Source organism: Moschus berezovskii, chromosome 11, assembly GCF_049115385.1.
Source record: "Moschus berezovskii isolate FMDL1 chromosome 11, NW_MosBer_1.0, whole genome shotgun sequence".
Classification (NCBI taxonomy): Eukaryota; Metazoa; Chordata; class Mammalia; order Artiodactyla; family Moschidae; genus Moschus; species Moschus berezovskii.
In genome coordinates, this window is record NC_142470.1 from 9,140,402 (window position 1) to 9,161,377 (window position 20,976).

Sequence of the window (20,976 nt, forward strand, 5' to 3'; positions counted from 1 at the left end):
CAGGGACTCCACAGGAAGATGCATTCCAGCAGCTGCAAAGCCCGGCCAAGACCTCAGACAGGGCTCCACAGGAAAAACTCAGGAGTACCCAGCACAAACACCCTGCCCTCAGAGCAAGTGGCCAGGGAGGCAGCCCACGTGGCACAGGGCCATGGACAGACATCCCGCACAGCCACTGCAGAGGGCCCTGGGGCCGGTCTGCCTTCCCTCCTCCAGAGCACCCCTACTCCGCACCCCCCCGCCACCCCCAGGAGGGCAGCCTCATGACCTCCTCCACTGAAGAAAGCTGACTTCACCTCCCTTGGGTCCCTGAAGTTCCTGCATCGTCTCCTGGCCCCCAACTCCCAACTCTAAGGAAGAGGTGTCCACCGGAGACCCAGGGCCACCCAGGGCACCGCCACCTCCCCCCGGCACCCCACTTTGCACCCTCAGCCTCCTCCACTCTTTTGATCCTTCCCTCTGCCTGAGAACACCCGAAGTTCTCCACAGTCTTCCAAACAGCTTCAGCCCTTGAGCTCCAGACCGCTTCCCCCGCACCGTACCGCCTTCCCACCACCTATTAGGTCAGAAGGACCCAATGGCTGAGTTTTGAACATGGTTCACCAGCCCATCTCTCAGCCTCAATAACAACCTTGTTCTCCCCCTCCTCCTCCTGTCTCCTCTGCTTGCCCCCTTCCCTTAGTCCTCCCACTTCCAGAGCTTCCTTGCAGCCCTTCCCCTGGAGTCCCTGGGGCCCAAGGCGCTCAAGAGGGAAGGCTCTGCTTCCCTCTTTGGCTTCAGGCCACCCCCACCCCAGCCCACACTTCGTGTTCCAGAAGCAAGAAAACAACCCAAACACAGGCTGCTGACCCAAACCGACTGAGGCTCCCTCCTTCACCACCTGCTTCCTGCAGCCAGGCCCCTGCTTGGGCTGCCCTTTCTGTTATGACCTTGAGCCACAGCTCATCAAACTCTCCAGTCCTTCACTACTAACAGCTGAACACGCTTTGGGCAAGTACCTCTTACATACATAAGCTTATTTGTAAATTAAATATACGTTCTAAGGTACTGATATGTTCATTACCTTACAAAACAAATGCGAAGATCAAAGGAAGAGATAAAGATGAAATATGTTAAAATGATTATTTTATTCATCAATACAAAAAAGCTTCCATTCTCACCATTAATAATAATTTGAGTAGAACATGACTGATAAGCTTCCTTCCGTCAGCGTTTTAAATAAACTTCCCATGGAAATGCAACATGCGTGCAGAAGAATTCATACAGTAGCACAATGCAAGCACACAGGTCAAAGGAATCTCACAAAGTGAACACACCCAGGTCACAGCACCCGGATGGGGCCAAAACACCATGATCCCCTCCAAAGACCCACCACACCTCCTTCCATCTCTACCAGCCTCCCACGGGTGGCCACCACTCTGGTTTTCAACAGCAGAGATTATGTCTGTCTATTTAAACTTTCTATGAATGGAGCCATATAGGACATGATCTTTTGTGCCTGAATGAACATTATGTTTGTGAAATTCATTCTGATTTTTCATGGTTGTTCACTTGCTGTTTTCCCACTGTGGGAGTTCACCCTGTTCCTGTCCACTCTATACCAATGCACACTGGGACTGTTTTCAGCCTGGGCCATCACAGGGGGTGCTGCTGTAACCCTTTTGAGTGGCGCCACGTTGCACATTCGTATGCCTTCACGCTGGGTTGATACCCAAGAGTGGAACTACCAGGTCACAGCTAACTAAATGTTCAGCTTTGTCAGATGATGGCAAGCAGTTCTCCAAACTGGCTAAACCAATCTACACACCCACCAGCAGGTTGTGAGCATTCTGGCTGCTCCACATCTTTGCTAGCATTTGAAATGCTGGCATGCTCAGTTGCATGCCAATCAACTGATTCTTTGTGACTCCACGGGCTGTAGTCCAATAGGCCCCTCTGTCCATGGAATTTTCCAGGCAAAAACACTGGAATGGGGGACTTCCCTGCCAGTCCAATGGTTAAGACTTCGCCTTGCAATGCAGGGGGTGCAGGTTTGATCCCTGGTTGGGAAGGTAAGATCCCACATGCCTTGCGGCCAAAAAAACAAAATATAAAACAAAAACACTGGACTGAGTTGCCACTTCCTTCTCTGGGGATCTTCCCAACCCAAGGATCAAACCCATGTATTTTGCATTTCCTGCATTGGCAGGTGTATTTTTTATCACTGTGCCACTTGGGAAACCCAGCATTTGAAATAGTCTTCTTTTTTTTATGATTTTAGTGGTCCTGATCAGTAAGATATCACAAAGTCAGTATTATGATCACCTTTAAAGAAGACTGAAATTAAATGCCTCTCTCAAGGTTCACAAAACTAAGTGACTCAGAGCAGGAACCCAGGTTTTCTGACTTCAAACAGTGTACTTTTTCCACCTCTTCTCCTGGCTAACCCCAACTCCTCTTTCCTCTGGGAAGCTATCTCTGATCGCCCAGCCAGGTAAAACCATCTGGCTTATGGCCTCTGAGCACCTTGTACTCTTCTTTTGTAGCCACTGTCAGTGCTGTAATTAACCTTTCCTACAGTTATTTGTTATTATTTTGGACTCGTTTTTGCACTTACATACCTCTACTAGACCATAAGCCAGAAGGCAGCAAGGACCAGACTTGTCTTTTTCCTCTGCTGCAGCCCCACATTCAGATCAGTGCTTGCACTCCGCTGGCCCTGAACAACAACTGGGTGGACATGAGGGTGAGGGGAAGATGATGGATGGACGGACAGATGAACAGATGGACTAGCAGGCAGGCAGGTCTGGAAGATGGAAGAACAAGCAATAAGGCTGCCTTTGGTGACTGGAACAGTACTTTAATAACTTCCAACTGTCTTTATTCTTGGTAAAGACCCTGATGCTGGGAAAGACTGAAGGCAGGAGGAGGAGGGGATGACAGAGGATGAGATGGTTGGATGGCATCACTGACTCAATGGACACGAGTTTGAGCAAGCTCGAGGAGACAGTGAAGGAGAGAGAAGCCTGGCATGCTGCAATCCGTGGGGTCACAAAGAACTGGACACAACTGAGCGACTGAACAACAATAGTCTACTCTAACACAATCCTTGCAAGGCAACCTCAGATCTTAAAAATGGGGCTATCCTACTGAAGAAAGGATGCAAACACACTGGGGAGATTCCTGTTCCCTTGGAAAGCAGGTGTCAGGGCAAACTAACACCACTGGCTTTCTGACTTCATACCCAGTGATCTTCCTATAATACCAGGCTGCTCTCCAAGCTCCACAAGTATGCTGGCTATATTGATAAAAGTAAGCTCCAACACAGAGAAGGCAATGGCAAGCCACTCCAGTACTATTGCCTGGAAAATCCCATGGATGGAGGAGCCTGGTGGGCTGCAGTCCGTGGGGTCGCTAGGGGTCAAACACAACTGAGCGACTTCACTTTCACTTTTCACTTTCACACATTGGAGAAGGAAATGGCAGCCCACTCCAGTGTTCTTGCCTGGAGAATCCCAGGGACGGGGGAGCCTGGTGGGCTTCCGTCTATGGGGTCACACAGAGTCGGACACGACTGAAGTGACTTAGCAGCAGCAGCAGCAGCAGCAAGCTCCAACAGTCTCTCAGCAACTAATATCACAACAAAGCCCCCTGAGATCAACATATACATTGCTAACAGACCACAAGAGGCACTGCCTTTTCTCAGCCAGCCAACGTCACTGAAAATGGCAGCTGGACACCAAGTTAGGTCTTAGCTCCTGTTCCCTATAGTCACACTGTAGATTCAACTGGGGACCCTGAAGCTGAGGTTTTCATCAGAGATAAAGGCTTCCGAATGGACATGGTCTATGAGCAATACTACGTGAAAGGCAGGCAGCCGCGGAGAAACTGCGACACACACATGGAAGTCCACAGGTTTTACAGGTGGAGAATCAGGACGCCTAAGTCTGAAAACCCTGGCAAAGTCCATCCACCCTCATGTGGGAAGTGGGAAGAGCAGCCTTGATGACCTCTAATCTTCAGATCTGACTGACACGATGTCTGATAAGCACAAAGGCTGCAGCAGTGCTCACTGCAAAAGAGCCCCATAGCAGGTACACCCAGAGATAAATTAGAGAAACAGGCTAACTGAAGCAATCAGCATCTTCTGAAACATCAAAATAATGCTACATATCAGGGCTTCCCAGGTGACACTCATGGTAAAGAAACTGACTACCAACACAGGAGATGTAAGAGATGAGAGTTCAATTGCTGGGTCGGGAAGATCCCCTGGAGGCATGGCAACCCACTCCAATATTCCTGCCTGCAGAATCCCATGGACAGAGAAGCCTGGCAGGCTACAGTCCATAGGGTCATAAAATATCACAGAAAGCGAAGAGAAACTAAAGAGCCTCTTGATGATCACGAAAGAGTAGAGTGAAAAAGTTGGCTTTTAAAACTCAACATTCGAAAAACTAAGATCCTGGCGTCCAATCCCATCACTTCATGGCAAACAGAAGGTGCAAACAGTGACAGATTTTCTTTCCCTGGGCTCCAAAATCACTGCGGATGGTGACTGCAGCCATGAAATTAAAAGACACTTGCTCCTTGCAAGGAAAGCTATGACAAACCTGGACAGTGTATTAAGAAGCAGAGACGTCACCTTGCCAACAAAGGTTCACATAGTCGAAGCTATGGTTTTTCCAGTAGTCACGTATGGATGTGAGAGTTGGGCCATGAAGGAGGCTGAGTGCTGAAGAATGGATGTTTTTGAATTGCGGTGCTGGAGAAGACTCTTGAGAGTCCCTTGGACTGCAAGGAAATCAAACCAGTCAATCCTAAAGGAAAACAGTCCTGAATATTCATTGGAAGGACTGAAGCTGAAGCTCCAATACTTTTGCCACCTGAGGCAAAGAGCCACCTCACTGGAAAAGACGCTGATGATGGGAAAGACTGAGGGTAGCAGAAGGGGACAACAGAGGGTAAGACGGCTGGATGGCATCACTGATGCGAAGGACATGAACGTGAGTGGGCTCTGGGAGTTAGTGATGGACAGGGAAGCCTGGCGTGCTGCAGTCCATAGGGTCGCAGAGTCGGACACGACTCAGGGACTAAACTATGACAATAACGCTACATATCAGTCAGCAAGCAACTTCTACTCTTATCGAAAATGTTCCCAGAAAGAATAGATTCTACTCTTAGCCGCCGACCAATCAGCACAGACAGCAATCCCATACCTTCTCTGTTTACAGGAAAGATCAGCCTTTCCTGATCTCAGACCTTAAACCCATCGTCCCAAAGTGAACTCAACTTTTCAAATTAGGAAAAATCAACTAAAACCAACAGAAACTACTGCAAGTACCGTTTCTCCATGAATCTATTTACCTATCTCACCTGTGGCTCTTCCAATGTGTGTCAGAAACCACACCTCAAGGCAGCACGGGCTGTGAGAAAAGACACCTGAGGAGCCCTCTGTATCTCCCACAGCTCCATCTTGGGCAACTTGTTCGCCCATTCTGAGATTCAATTTTCTCCTCCGAAGACCAAAGTCGACGCCCATGTACCCCACAGGATCAATATGAGGCTAAATAACAAGGTGTCAGAGACTTCGTAAAGTGCTGAAATATTTTATGATGAAGGGACCTCAGATCCAACAGCCTTCTCGTCTTACAGGTTCAGATCAGTCACTGGGCACTTGCCCTTTATTCCATGTGTCCACTTAACAAACATTTATGGGCTACTTACTAGGTGCCGGAAGCTGCGCCAGGCACTGAGGACCAGTGGTGAGCAGAGAAGCCACGGTCCGTGGTGTGACAGGATTGCACACACTGTACCGGGGGCAGGGGGACAGACGTGACTCACAGTTACACTGAAGAGCAAGCTGTCACACCTGCAGGCCATGTAAACCATTTGGCTCTTTTCTAAGAGAAACCAGAAGCTACTGCAGGGTTTTAAGCAGAGGGAACACCACACTCAGATTGTTCTGGCTGCCGGTTACTAGCCCTGGGCTAGGCCCTGAACATGCTGAGGAGACTCTGACTCTGCAAAGTCTGGGAGCAGGGTGAGAGGAAGCTGAGGCCGGTCACACAGTGTTACTACCCACCACACCAGGCCGCTGTGGGAACCCAGTGGTAACAACCCTAGATGCCAGCGGACTCAAAGTGCTAGAGATACGGTGCCTAGAGAGGAGAGAAAAAAAAAAACACAGCTACAGAGAGGGCACAGAACAAGAAATACCAACACAGTGAAAGTCCCTAATTCCACATAACAGACTTTATTGCCACAAAAAGAGACAAACCAAATTCTCCAGAATTCACTAACTTGTTTTCCATAAATATTTAGTAACTCAGAAATGTATTAAGCACAGATTTCCCCTGACCTACTTATCAAGCTCATACAAGAGTGGGTGAGAATTACTGTATTCAATAAATATGAACTTAATTATTCATCATTCTTTCTTCTGTCTCTAATAAGATGATTTTCATGGAAACTTTTTTTTTCAAGGAAACTTTTGACGGTTGAGGCCAAATATTTACATTTTCTTCTGATTAGTCAAGTAACTGTCTTAACCTTAAAATACAATCAGATAACAAAAACACTTAAATCCTAATGAGGGAAAAGTATAATGCTGCATGAGTTTATATTATATATGAATTTATACTAAAGTCCATTATTTACATGGAATCACAGAACAGTGGGACAGCAAGAACTTGGGAAACCAGCCTTCAGTTCCTGGATGGGTCTGAGACAGGGCCCACCCACGGGGCTGACTCTGTCCTCCCACTCACCAGCATTTTCTGCTTTTGTGGGAGTCCAGGCTTGCATGCACAGTCCCAAGGCAGGCTGAGTACTGCCTGCCACCCTGGGTGCTCCCAGCAACCTGCATCACCCTCTCCACACATTGCGTGTGCAATAACTCACATAACTCACAGGCAATAAGTGAGCATCCCCCCCAAAACATGCATCCTGACAGCCCTGGACGTCAAGAGGTTAAGAGAACACTGTCTGAGCTCACCCTGACTGGATGCTCGTGATGTGCGAGCACTATGCTAAGTCCTGTTCCTCTCATCTCCTTGAAGTCAGGTGAGAACCAGGGGGAGGTAAGTATCATCGTGCTTCCTGTGTTGATTAGGAAACAGAGCAGTGGTCACCTGGCTGAAGCCACAGGGCTTGCAAGTGGGGTCAGGACACAAACCCACACAGGCCTGACTTCAAGGTCTGCTTCTCTGACACTAGGGTGGTAAGCCTCCTGTAAAGAACACAATGGACCTGAAAGCTCTGCAAAATAATGGGGGGCGGGGGATGGATGTGCCTCTCCGGGTCTGCACAGTCTCTGCTCTCCTCAGAAAGTGCAGGTGAGACAAGTCGGACTCATGCCTCCTGTGGGGAAGAGCCGAGAACTGCTCGGTGCAGGGGATCAGGGAGAAGGGGCCCGGGGTGGCACTGGGCTGGAACTACCTGTGAGGTGGCCCCAAGCAGGAAAGGGAGAAGAAGCACTTGTGGGCCCGTGAGGAAAGCCCCAAAGACTCCTTGAGCACTCTGTGACCTCAGAGCTGGTTTCTCAGACACTGTGACCATCACCTTCACCTTCACCACTGACTGACACCATCAGCGCTACACTGGAACTCGGAGAAAATAGCCAAACAGGTGTTTCCTGGTGCTGCCCCAACACTAAGGATAATCAAGTACAATGAGCACTCTGCCAGCATCAGTTTTCCGTCAGGCACTGTGCTGAGCAGCCCACAGCATTATTTCACTGAATCTTCAACAACAGCCCCCAGGCAGGTAACCCTGCCATTCCCATTATCGTATCGGTTCACTCAGACTAACAATGGGGAAGATGCCTGCCCACGGTTACAGAGGCTGTGTGTGGGTGAGGCAGAATCAGAACCCAGGTCTGGCCCCAGAGTTGGAATCTGCTTGGCCACATCACTGGGGGTCCTCTGTCATCACCAATCCCCTTCTGGTCACGTTCTGTTTGCACCTGACTCCTCCACTAACCGACAGCTCCCCGAGGGTAGGACACAACTCTTCCATCTCCACGTGGCCAGCACTTAGCAAACAGCTGGGCCCAAAGCAAGAGCACAGCGAGACTGGTGGATGAATGCCCACAGGAAGGAAGTGGCCCCAGAAATGCCTCAGGATGCCCCTCGCAGAGGCCAACCCAACCACTGCTCTTCATCCCTCATCAGCAACTATCGACCACCTACTCGGCTCCCTGCAGCCTGCTCCTCCACTAGCCCCCCTCAAAGGAAGGGTCAGCAGCCACACTTCTGAGGAAGGGGGAGGTGGGCGTCAGCAAGCATGAGCAGTTCATTTTCAGACTTATCCTTCCTTCTGTTTTCTCATCTTGTCCTGGACTATCTGGAGCAAATAATTCTTCCCTTTCCCAAGACTCGGTAGGACAAGTACCACCATTCAGACCCAAAACCTACAGCTGGCAGACGGCACACGTGTGTCTCGGTCAGCACTCAAGTACCTGGGGAATGAAGCAACAGAGTCGAGTCTGGGTTTCATCAGAGACCTGAAGACCTATCAAGAAGAGTGTGCCAGCATGACTTGTCTGAGCAGAGGTCCATCACAAGGTCCACCAAGAGTCTACACGGGAAACGCAGAAGCAAAAAGAGAAGAAGACTTTCCCTGTGCAGAGAGGAGACACAGGCATAAAACAACGCGTACGATAGCGAGATGCATGCTCCCATCCAGGTTACTCACACAAGAATGCCAAGGGAGCGCAGACAGGAGTGGTCAGTTGCAGAAGAACTGAGTGGGTTTCACAGAGGAGGTGGCAAGCCATCCCCAAACCACAGAGGGAGAAGTCATTGTTTCCTGATCCATGACCCCCACACTGCCCAATTCCGCACCCCTGGGCCCTGTTCTAGCTTCAGTGACCTGTGTGCCGGTCTCTCTGCAGAGCATGTGAGCACCTCCTTGGGCATCTGCTGTGGCTCACCCTCCACCGCCCAGTAAGTGTCTGCTAACAAAGATTACTAATAACCTCGCAGCTACCCCTTGTGGAGCATCTACCATGACCTATCCCTGCAAGTACTTCCCACACACGATCTCATTTCTTCCTCACAAAGAGCCCCACAAGGCAGATCCTATTATTATCATCCATTTAACAGATAAGGAAACTGAAACAGCAGAAAGATTAGGTAAACTGCCCCAAGCCATACTGCCCGTAAGTGACTGCGGCGCTGGACTTTGAATCACGGGCTGAATGGAAAGTCAGTTTTCAATCACCAGTGAGCAAGTCCCTTTCCCTTTCTCTTTCCATGTCTGCCGTGCATCCAGATACAGGACTGCCCTTTAGTCTACTGTTCACTGGAACCGGAGCCTTTTCTTTCCCAGAGAAAAATAAGGGCTGTCTCTTGTTAGTCTTCTAAACAATGACTGCTGACCATTACTGAGTAAACATCATGGAGGGTGGGAGAGAGTGGAGACACAAAACTGTGCTCAAGGCATTGGTGGAAAAAAACATCTACTAAGGAGGAATTGTATGTACCAATTAAAACATTTTCCAATGCTGGGACAATTTCCAAAAGAAATCGAGTAAATAAATAGAGGAGCAAAAGTATGTATAGGATGCTATTCTTTGTGTAAGAGAAAGAATATATAACAAACAAGAAAACGATAATAGTGGTTACCACTAGGGATAAGACTGGGAACTGGAAGCTTGAGACAAGAAAGACACTTAAAAATTTTCCCCCTTGAAATCTTTAAAAAAAAAAAAAAAAATCTATATGTGATTTTTTTTTTTAATTCTTGAAAATAAGATAAAAAACATCATTTAAACTTCTTACTGCCAAGCCTTTTCCAAATGTTCACGTACATATGACTGGAACCATGAAAAAAAACTTGTATGTTTGTGAAAATCGGAGTAAACTTAATTTGTAGTGAAAGAGGACTGTGAAATAACTTTCGTCTTTCATACTGAGCTTAACTAATTTCACAATAAAGCTGTCGCAACTTTTTTTTTCTTCAATAAACAAAATGCACTTTGAAGGTACAGACACAACATCCATATAAGCAGCAGGGATAAGATGCCACACCTTCTTCCGAAAGTCCTTCATTCGTCCCTTCAACAAGTATTTAATGAGCACCTACCGTGTGCCAGGCAAAGCACTCAACAGGTATTTTTTGATAAATAGGTCAGTTGGTAAAGAATCTGCCTGCAATGAAGAAGACCCCGCTTTGATCCCTGGGCTGGGAAGATCCACTGGAGAAAGGATGGGTTACCCACTCCAGTATTCCTGGGCTTCCCTTGTGGCTCTGCTGGTAAAGAATCTGCCTGCAATGTGGGAGACCTGGGTTGGGAAGATCCCTGGAGAAGGGAAAGGCTACCCACTCCAGTATTCTGGCCTAGGGAATTCTATGGACTGTGTAGTCCATGGAGTCACAAAGAGTCGGACACAACTGAGCGGCTTTCACTTTCACTATGTGCCAGGCAAAGCACTCAACAGGTATTTTTTTTAAAAGAAGAACTAAATAACGGGTCATCAGTGTCCTCCCTCCTGCCCTGCAGGAAAACATGCTGATCAGAATGCCAGAGCTAGGATCACTCTTGACTGATGTTCACATATCCTCGCTCAGCTAAGAAAACTGAGGCCTGCACAGGGGAAGGCCTGATCGAGGTCACACGAGACGCGAAGACGGCACAATGACCAGTCCTGCTCTCCTTACGTGGGACACTCTATTTTGTTGTGTTGGAAGATGGGTGGTCAGGGAGGGGCAGAAACAGACCCTAACGACAAAGGCCTAACGCATCAGGTGTCTTCACACATCTAGCCACGTTTACTCTTCACAGCAACCTCTCAAGGTGGGCACGATTATCCCTGCTTTATAAACAGGAAGACTAAAGTTCTGAGAAGTCAAGAAACTGGTGTGTGAGGCTTCAAAGGCAGCTCTGTCTGACTTCTGAGCCAGAGCTCTTACCCTTCATGCTGAAAAGGAAAATCAAGTTTAAAAGGTAGACTGGAGCCATATCACAGAGAACCTTGGATGCGATATTTTCATTAATGAAGTTTCTCTCTCAACCTTGGATGCTGTCACGCAAACACCACCAACCAAAAAGCCAATCCTCTCATTACCCAACACATTTTCCAGCTCTCGTGGACCACCGTGTTTGGGCTTTCCTTTGAACCCACAGAGCACAGCACTCTCTGAGTCATTTACAGCTTGTGCTGGGACAGGACGGAATGATTCACAAGTGCTGCCTCTAGAGCCTCTGGGTCCTGCCACACGAGCACCGACCCCAGTAAGGACCGGCATCTGAGGCAACATCCCCATGATGCCACTGGGTCACACCACACCAAATGGTAGCAAGAGAGGCCATCACCAGTTGGTTCCCCAAAGTCCCACAGTGCCTGAAACAAAGAAAAGCGCAGGTTCATCCAGGAGAAGCCTCCTCCTGCTGCTCTTCTGCCCATGCAACACAGCTGGGAGGAACTGGTCACACTGCTGGTGAGCAGAGGCAATGAGAGGTCACACGCTTGGCTATGGGATACTCTTCCAAACAGAAGGGAGTCCCATCATCTTGCTTTCATCTCTCCATTACACGGAAACCTAACAAAGTTTTGGCATTCCCCTCTTTTGGGTGTCTTCCTTCTGGAATGTGATAAAAATCAGTGTTCATACTTGGATGGGGAGGGGAAATTCCATAAGGCTCAAGTCTAAGCTTCGTGTTCCAATTCAGAGTCCTCACTAGATTTGGAGTCTACAGGTCAGCAAACAATTAAGTGTTCCGGTGCTTTCCATCTGCCACAGCTCCCTCACAGGCTGCATAGGAAGCAGGAGCCACCATCCCACCACAAACCTCATCCCCACTACCAATCTCAGCCCCACCTCGAACAAGAAAGCGGTCTACCGATTAGAAATCCCCTCCACAGGCTTCCTTGGTGGCTCAGTGGTAAAGAACCCACCTGCCATTGCAGGAGTCACAGGTTCTATCCCTGATCTGGGAAGATCCTACATACCTCGGAGTAACTAAGCACCTGCAACCCAATGACTGAGCTTGCACTCTAGAGCCCACAATTCTCTGAAGAGCCACGACTCCTGAAGCCTGCACGCCCTAAAGCCCGTGCTCTGCAACAAGAGAAGCCTCAGCAAGGAGAAGCCCTCGCACCACAGTAAAGAGTAGCCCCCACTCGCTGCAAGAAAAGCCTGCACGAAGATTCAGCAAAGCCAAAACTAAACTGACTGATTAAATTAAAAAAAAAAAAAAAATCCCCTCCTCTTTTGACCCTCAGTTTCCAAACACAATCCGCCCGCTAGCACAGAAGCAGCAGACTCATAGCTTAACACAAAGATGTGCTCAGTTCTGTCCCACCCTCACAAGGCCCCTGAGGGGCACACAAGGCAAGGTACCAGGATGCACACCTCGCATAGGAAGAAACAAAGCTCAGAGGTGAGAGACTGTCCCAGGCAACAAAGAGGCAAGAGCCTCTGAACCCTCACTCCTGTTCTGCCCCCTCACCAGGCTGCCACTTCAGTCTTCTGGAGACGAACACCATTAAGATTTACAGAAGCCTCCAAGTCCCAGAAGCCAGTCGTCCAGCTTCATACTAACTACTCTTCAAGCACACACATTTCTCAACAGCTGATAGAATGAAAGCCAACGGGCGGCCCCACCCCCACCCCGCCCCAATCGAGGCATGCCCCCCGCAACAGCGACACGAAAAAGCCCCCCCCCCGAGATTGAAAACCAGAGCGCCCCACTTCAGGCCACTGCGAGGCATAGGGGAAGCCGCCGGCCTAGCAACCAGGGCAGCTGAGACCCAAGTCCGACTCAGGAGGAGCACAGGCAAGGCCGAGCTGGCCCTTCCGGCCCAGCGGCGGCAACCTTCGAAGCCTCCAGAATCCTCAGAGAGCCCAAAGCTCCTGCTTCCCCTCAAAAAAAAAAAAGAAAAAAAAAAAATCCCGGCAGAGGAGTAAGCAGCATTCCCTTCTGCCCGCGACCCCTCACCCACCCTCTGCCCGCTGCTCACCTGGGGCCCCCGCTTCCGGACCTGCAACCTCTCGGGGCCCCGCCCCCCACCCCTGCAGGTCTCCCCTGGCCCCGCCCCCCTGCACCCGCGGCGTCCTCACGGCCCGGCCGCTCCGGCCGCGCCTCGCAGCCCCCTCCCCCTGGCAAACCTGTGGTCCCCACCTGGCCCCGCCCCCCGCACCTGCAGCCCCCCAGCCCTTCCTGCCTCCTCCAGCCCCGCCCCCCGCACCTGCGGCCTTCCCCCACCTCCACACACCCCCCAACACACACACCCCTGCCGTCCCCCAGACCAAAACCCCATCCCCATCACGCACCTAAAGCCCCCCGGCCCGGCCCCGGTGCCCCGCAGACCGCCTGAAACAACCCCCCACCACCACCACCCAGCCCCGCCTCCCGGCCAGAGGCCCCACCCCGGCCCGGCGGCAGGCGCCCCCGCCTCGGGGTCCCGCCCCTCGCACCTGCAGCGCTCTCCGCCCGGCCTCAGGGTCCCGCCCCGCCCCGCCGGCCGCTCCGCTCACCGCCCGCTCTCGCCGCCGCCGCAGTCCCGGCCGGTCACCTTGACGCGGGCCGCAGGGGCTGCCGCCGCCTCCTCATGGCCCTGAGAACGGCCCAGGCGGCAGCGGCGCCTTCGCTCGGAGTCTGGAGCCGGGCCGAGCCGGGCCAGGGCCGGGCCGGGCGCAGCTGGAGCGCGGGCCGACGCGGGAGCGGAGCCGGTGCCCAGCCGCAGTAGGAACCGTCCGCTCCTGGAGGGGTGGGGGGTCTGAGCGGCGGGTCGCTCAGCCAATCGGCGCGCGGAATCGGACTCCTCTCCCCAATCAGCTCATCGCAGAGGCGGAGACACGCAAATCGGCCGGCTGGGCGCTCCAGTGCGCAGCCGCTGCAGCCCAGGTCCTCCCTGTCCTCGGCCTCCGCTACCAGCCCTCAGACGCGGTCCCCGCCAGCAAGGATGCTCCGCTGCCCGCACACCCCCATCAGCGCCCCGCCACGCCCATCTTCTTCCTAGAAATAGCAGTGCATCTTATTCCCCATACATCCTCCCAGGCCTCATACAGTTTTCCCTTGAAATCTCTACCTAAGATTAATTTGTTTTTCAACAACAAAAAAATGGCTTTCTGAGAAACATCACCTGAATGCCCATTCTTTACGACTCGGAGGTAAGCACAGAACACAGAACATGAAAGCCAGAAGAAACCTTCGAGAGCCTCGGGTCCAACCCATTTCATTTATATCTGGACAAAATTAGGCCTCTCGAGGTAAAGAGACTTGCCCAAGACCACACAAATAAAAAGCTGGGAAATGGAGTTGTCTCATCTTTCTGCTCCCAGATCCTTTTCTCTGTGCCACGCACGATGAGGTGAGCAGAAATGTTAAGCCATTTGATCAAAGACCCCGAGATAATAAGTTGTAAAGACGGCCGAAGCCAGTTCTGTGAAACCCTGCAAGTCAGAACCACAGAAAATCTCTGTTTTGCCTCCCACAGAATGGAGGCTCCATGTCCTGCGTTACTCTGAATGATTCTTGGATGCACAAACAAGTAGGATAAGTCATTTTTGACAACTTTCGAATTCATTCTGCAGTAACATCAGAGTATGGAAAGATTTGTTACTGTCTTCCCAAAGCTTATGGAAGAAAAAGAGAGAAACGAACAGAAGAGAAACAGGGTCAGTGGAAATTAATGCATTTCTAAATCTTCAAGGATCTCCAAGGGAAATTTCTGCCATCTTGCATTAAGATAAGAATAATTATCAAATAAGCTACCTAGCTATTTTACTGAAAGAAAACAGGAGACAATATAATGCAATGGTTCATTCTGCTCAGAACCTCTGTATTCAGAAATGTACAGGGTGGGGGTTGAGTGCAAAAGCTGGGAACTTTTGACTACCTGAGTCCAAACTCCGCTTCCCCACCAGCAAGCTGTGTGTAGATGAGCACTTTACTTAATGTCTATGGGCCTCAGTTTCTTTCTTGAAAAATAAGTGTGCTGAAAACAGCACCCTCTTCAGAAAGACTGCTGGGAAGATTAAATGAGATGACATATGGAAGAAGCCCTAGTACCTAACAGTAGCTCAGTAAACATTAGCTATTGTTATTTCTACCTGTGTGACTTAGGGCAAGCAAGGAAGTTCAACACAGTGTGTGTAATACATGCTTGCTAAATGGCATCTCTTATTTTTCATATGGTATGCATAGCTTCTAAGTTTTCTTCAATTAACATGGATTCTTTTGTAATATATCAAAAAGCTATTGTAAACCCAATTTTAAAATGAGAAAAGGATCTGAATCCAAAGGAGAAATGCAAATGCCAATAAGCATGTGGAAATATGCTCAATATAATTAGCCATCAGAAAAATGTAAATCAAAACCACAATAAGATACCACTGCACACCCATGAGGATGGCTATAACAAATGAGATGACAATAACAGGGGCTGGTGAGGAGGTAGAGAAACTGGAATCATCAAACACTGCTAGTGGAAATATAAAATGATGCCACTGCATTATAAAACAGTACCTTAAAAGGTAAACGTAGGGTTACCATATGACCCAACAATTCCTTTCATTCCCAAGAGAAATGAAAGCAGATCTCCATGTAAAAAACTGGTACACAAATGTTCATAATATCCAAAAAGCAGAAATAACCCAGTGTCCATTAATTGATGAGTGGATAAAAAAAATGTGGTATATCCATACAACAATATAAAAAGGAAATGAAATACTGATACGACAATTAACATGGATGAACCTTGAAGCCGTGCTAAGTTAAGAAGGCAGGTTGCATATGACTCCATTTATATAAAGTGTTCAGAATAGGCAAATCTATGCAGTGAGAGAACAGATTGGTGGTTGTCTAGGGCTTGGTGGGGGGTGGTGCAAGAATTGGGGGTAATGGCCAAAGCAGGTGGACTTAATTTTTGAGATAATGAAAATATACTAAAATTAGTGATTACACAACTCTGTGAATATACTAAAAGCCATTGCATTGTAAACTTTATATGCATGAATTGTATAGTATACGAATTTATTTATAATAGTAAAGCTATTATTACAAGTTATCAGAAACTCTGGGCAGTCATGTCACTCTCATGCTCAAACACCATGTAACAGGATGTAGAGAAGATCTTGACTGCATCTGCTGGGATTCAGATCACCTACAGTGAAAGTGTGAAGTGCTGGTGGAATAAGCGGGCTCTCAATGAAGGGAAGGAACTTTTGAACTAAGGGAGGAAAGGAGGGCTGGAAAAATCACCAAGGCCAGGCCAGCTGCCACCGCATAGGCTTGTATGTCATGCAGAGTGAAGTTTTGGGACAGTTCAAGCAGATGTTTTCATTAGAGCTGCTGAACAACAAGGAAGTTGTATAAACAGACTCTAGGGTGGCCCCCCGGAGAAGTCAATGGCACCCCACTCCAGTACTCTTGCCTGGAAATCCCATGGATGGAGGAGCCTGGTGGGCTGCTGTCTATGGGGTTGCACAGAGTCAGACACGACTGAAGCGACTTAGCAGCAGCAGGGTGGCCCCCATAATCCTCATCTCACAAGTCTATGGGCTTGTGGGATCCTCTTCCCTGAATGTAGGCAGGACCTGACTTGCTTCTAACCAGTAGAATAAGTCAAAGATTTTACGGTGTTTGTGATTATGTTACATAAGTTGTAAACCATCTAACTAGGAGACCCTCTCTTGCTGGCTTTGAGGATACAAACTGCCATGCTGTGAGCTGTCTTATGGAGAAAATCAGAGTAGCCTGCAGCCAATAGCCAGCAAGGAACTGGGGGCCTTGGTCTGTTCCTGCAAGGAACAGAATAATGCCAATAATCATGTGGGCTCTGAAGCAGATTCTTCTCAAGTCTCAGGTGAGACTGCAGCCCTGGACACCTTGATCACATTACCGTGTGAGACCCTGAAGCTGAACTGTGCCAGACTGCTGATCCACAAACATGCTGACTGATTCATCCACTGCCCAGCAGGCAAAGAGGATGCCCTCCTGGTGGAACAGAGAAAGTCCTTGGAACAAGGTAGTGGCTCAAATGCTAATGATTTCACTGATGGTGTGGTGATATTTATCCTCGTGGAGGAAGATACTGTGGTTGGTGCTATGAGGCACATGGGGAGAATAATGCCTCCAAAAACAAAGGAAGTTGGATGGCTGGTGAAAGCTACATTGTATAATAGAAGGATAATGAGCTATTCAGAACCAGTTAATGGTTAACTTCAGTTCAGTTCAGTTCAATCGCTCAGTCGTGTCCTACTCTTTGTGACTCCATGAACTGCGGCACGCCAGGCCTCCCTGTCCACCACTAACTCTCGAAGCCTACCCAAACTCATGTCGATTGAGTCAGTGATGCCATTCAACCATCTCATCCTCCATCCTCTTCCTGCCCTCAATCTTTCCTAGCATCAGGGTCTTATCAAATGAGTCAGCTCTTCACATCAGGTGGCCAAAGGATTGGAGTTTCAGCTTCAACATCAGTCCTTCCAGTGAACACCCAGGACTGATCTCCTTTAGGATGGACTGGTCGGATCTTCTTGCAGTCCAAGGGACTCTCAAGAGTCTTCTCCAACACCACAGTTCAAAAGCATCAATTCTTCAGTGCTCAGCTTTCTTTATAGTCCAACTCTCACATCCATACATGACTACTGGAAAAACCATAACCTTGACTAGATGGACCTTTGTTGGCAAAGTAATGTTTCTGCTTTTTAATATGCTGTCTAGGTTGGTCATAACTTTCCTTCCAAGGAGTAAGCGTCTTTTAATTTCATGGCTGCAATCACCATCTGCAGTGATTTTGGAGCCCAAAAAATAAAGTCAGCCACTGTTTCCCCGTCTAATTGCCATGGAGTGATAGGACCAGATGGCCATGATCTTAATTTCTGAATGTTGAGCTTTAAGCCAACCTTTTCACTCTCCTCTTTCACTTTCACCAAGAGGCTCTTTAGTTCTTCACTTTCTGCCATAAGGGTGGTGTCATCTGCATATCTGAGGTTATTGGTATTTCTCCCGGCAATCTTGATACCAGCTTGTGCTTCATCCAGCCCAGCGTTTCTCATGATGTACTCTGCATATAAGTTAAATAAGCACGGTGACAATATACAGCCTTGACATACTCCTTTCCCTGTTTGGAACCAGTCTGTTGTTCCATGTCCAGTTCTAACTGTTGCTTCCTGATGGGCATACAGATTTCTCAAGAGGCAGGTCAGGTGGTCTGGTATTCCCATCTCTTTCAAAATTTTCCACAGGGTGTTGTGATCCACACAGTCAAAGACTTTGGCACAGTCAATAAAGCAGAAATAGATGTTTTTCTGGAACTCCCTTGCTTTCTCCACGATCCAGTGGATGTTGGCAATTTGATCTCTGGTTCCTCTGCCTTTTCTAAAACCAACTTGAACATCTGGAAGTTCACAGTTCACATATTGCTGAAGCCTGGCTTGGAGAATTTTGAGCATGACTTTACTAGCGTGTGAGATGAGTGCAATTGTGCAGTAGTTTGAGCATTCTTTGGCATTGCCCTTCCTTTGGGATTGGAATGAAGACTGACCTTTTCCAGTCCTGTGGCCACTGCTGAGTTTTCCAAATGTGCTGGCATACTGAGTGCAGCACTTTCACAGCTTCATCTTTTAGGATTTGAAATAGCTCAACTGGAATTCCATCACCTCCACTAGCTTTGTTCATAGTGATGCTTTCTAAGGCCCACTTGACTTCACATTCCAGGATGTGGGTCGTGAAGATCTTTTCTATACAATTCTTCTGTGTATTCTTGCTGCCTCTTCTTAATATTTTCTGCTTCTGTCAGAAGATATTAAGATAATGGTGAAGAGTGAGAGTGAGAGCCAAAGTGTCCTGGAGCTTACAAAAAGTTTCTGACCACCTAAGGAAGCGAAAGGAAAGACACACTGAATGGTAGGTCAAAAACTGGATTGCTAGTCCAGAGCTCCAGAGATGTTTGAATGCTCAGCCAAGGCAAGTCTGCTTGGTGAAGGTCAGAGCCCTGATGGGAAAAACCTGGGACTCTGAGTAATGGAGTGTAGACATTTGGATGGATGTTTCTGAGGATATTGACTCTTCAACATGCAGTTCAGGCCCCTCTGGGCTTGGACACTTTTCCTTAGTAAGGACTGGAGCTACCACTGTGCTTACTGGTCCTACAGAAGCCCTTCCCTGCAGGCAACAACTGCTCCTACCTGCAGTGTTGTCCCAACCTCCTCTCCACGTGGCGAGGCTGATAACCAGAGTTAAATTCCAACATAATCTGTCTTAACAGACAGGGCCTGATAAGGGAAGAAATAGACATGTCTAAAGGATGCAAGAATTAGCCAACATGTACAGGTAGGAGCCAGGGGAGTACCCCTAGGGTTGAATTTTGAGAGTGCTTGATCAAGGAAGCTGGAATGTAAAACCAGATAAAAACAATTTATTGACTTGGGGATATTTTCTCAGGACATGGGATTTAATGCCCTAACAAGGACCTAAGATACTGGAATGGCTCTTAGAAGCCTGGGGGGTGGGGTGGGGGGGAAGTGACCAATTCTCAGCAAAGTGGAAATACCTGAGTTACCCTGGAAGATGGTAAAAGGAGTGCTGTGCTGAACATACACTCGATCCTCATCATTCATGGTCTCCATGTTTGTGAATCAGACTACTGCTAAAATTTATTTGCAATCCAGAATCAACACTTGTAGCACTGTCAAGGTCATTTGCAGATGGGCAAAAATTTGAGTCAACCAATATGTGTCTGGGCAGAGGTCAAACAAGGTAACACTACCTTCTTGTTTAACTCTCACACTATAAACAACTGTCCCTTTCACAGTCTATTTAGTGCCACGTTCTTCACATTTTTGGTACTCTTTCGTGGTGGTTTTGCTGTTTAAAGTAGCCCCCAGGAATAGTGCTGAAGTGCTGTCCAGGGTTCTAAGCACAGGAAGGCTGTGATGTGCCTTACTGAGAAAGTGATGTGTTAGACGAATTTGGCTCAGGCATGAGATACAGTCCTGCTGTTCATGAGTTTCCTGTGAACAGATCACCAGTATTTATCATATGCTGCTGCTGCTGCTGCTGCTAAGTCACTGCAGTCGTGTCCGACTCTGTGCGACCCCAGAGACGGAAGCCCACCAGGCTCCCCCGTCCCTGGGATTCTCCAGGCAAGAACACTGGGTTGCCATCTCCTTCTCCAATGTGTGAAAGTGAAAAGTGAAAGTGAAGTCGCTCAGTCGTGTCCGACCCTTAGCGACCCCACGGACTGCAGCCCACCAGGCTCCTCCATCCATGGGATTTTCTAGGCAAGAGTACAGTGCCTTTAAACAGAAAGACACATAAAACAAGGATATGTATTGACTGGTTGGCAAAAATATTGTGACCAGTGACTCAAAAAGAACCTAACTCTGTGTTTCCCTTAGGAGCAATGGTTCAGTATTTACTAACTCAAGTGTTCTCAGTGACTTTATAGGACATAACCCTTGAGAGTGATAGATCAACTATACCTCTCATGAGTAGAGTCTATTAACCCTTCTGGCAAGGAATGCTGGGAAATGTAGTTCTCATAAGTATCCAAACCCTGGGATAGAGGGGAGGGTATAGAAGAAACAGGGAATGGTTCTAAGTTGCTGCAGACAAGCCATCACAGTAGGTTTAACCACCAGACATTCAAAAAATGTTAATGGTTGCCTTGTTGTTGTTGCTGTTCAGCTGCTAAGTCATGCCTGACCCTTTGCAACCCCGTGGACTGCAGCATGCCAGGCTCCCCTGCCCTTCACTGTCTCCCAGAGTTTGCTCAGATTCATGTCCATTCAGTCGGTGAGGCTATCTAACCATCTCATGTTTGCCTTAAGGTTTCCAATATTACGATAATTATTCAGAGTCTATCTTCAAATAATATTACCTCATTTCTCATGCAGGGTAAGGACCTAATGACCCTGAGGAAACATGTAATGATGGAAGAAAGCAGTTCCTGTTCCCAAGGCTGAAGGGACAAAGGAAAATAGAGGTTCTCGTCACCAATTAACTGTGTGGGAAGGGGCGTGGTTTTTGCACACCAACTGGCA

At 48.5% G+C, this 20,976-nt stretch overlaps 1 protein-coding gene across 14 annotated transcripts in view; it reads right to left on the bottom strand.

The window, feature by feature from the left end:
- RALGPS1 (Ral GEF with PH domain and SH3 binding motif 1) overlaps positions 1-13,693 on the bottom strand; it is a 295,201-nt gene extending 281,508 nt beyond the window's left edge. For 11 of the 14 annotated variants that reach the window (XM_055400228.2, XM_055400227.2, XM_055400222.2 and 8 more), the window contains exon 1: positions 13,462-13,693. The gene's annotated coding sequence lies outside the window, so the exon portion shown is untranslated. Of the gene's footprint in view, positions 1-12,944; positions 12,990-13,401 lie in introns of those variants that run through there. The other 3 variants (XM_055400217.2, XM_088841144.1, XM_055400218.2) reach the window with 2 other exon arrangements.
- Between the last annotated feature and the right edge of the window lie 7,283 nt (positions 13,694-20,976).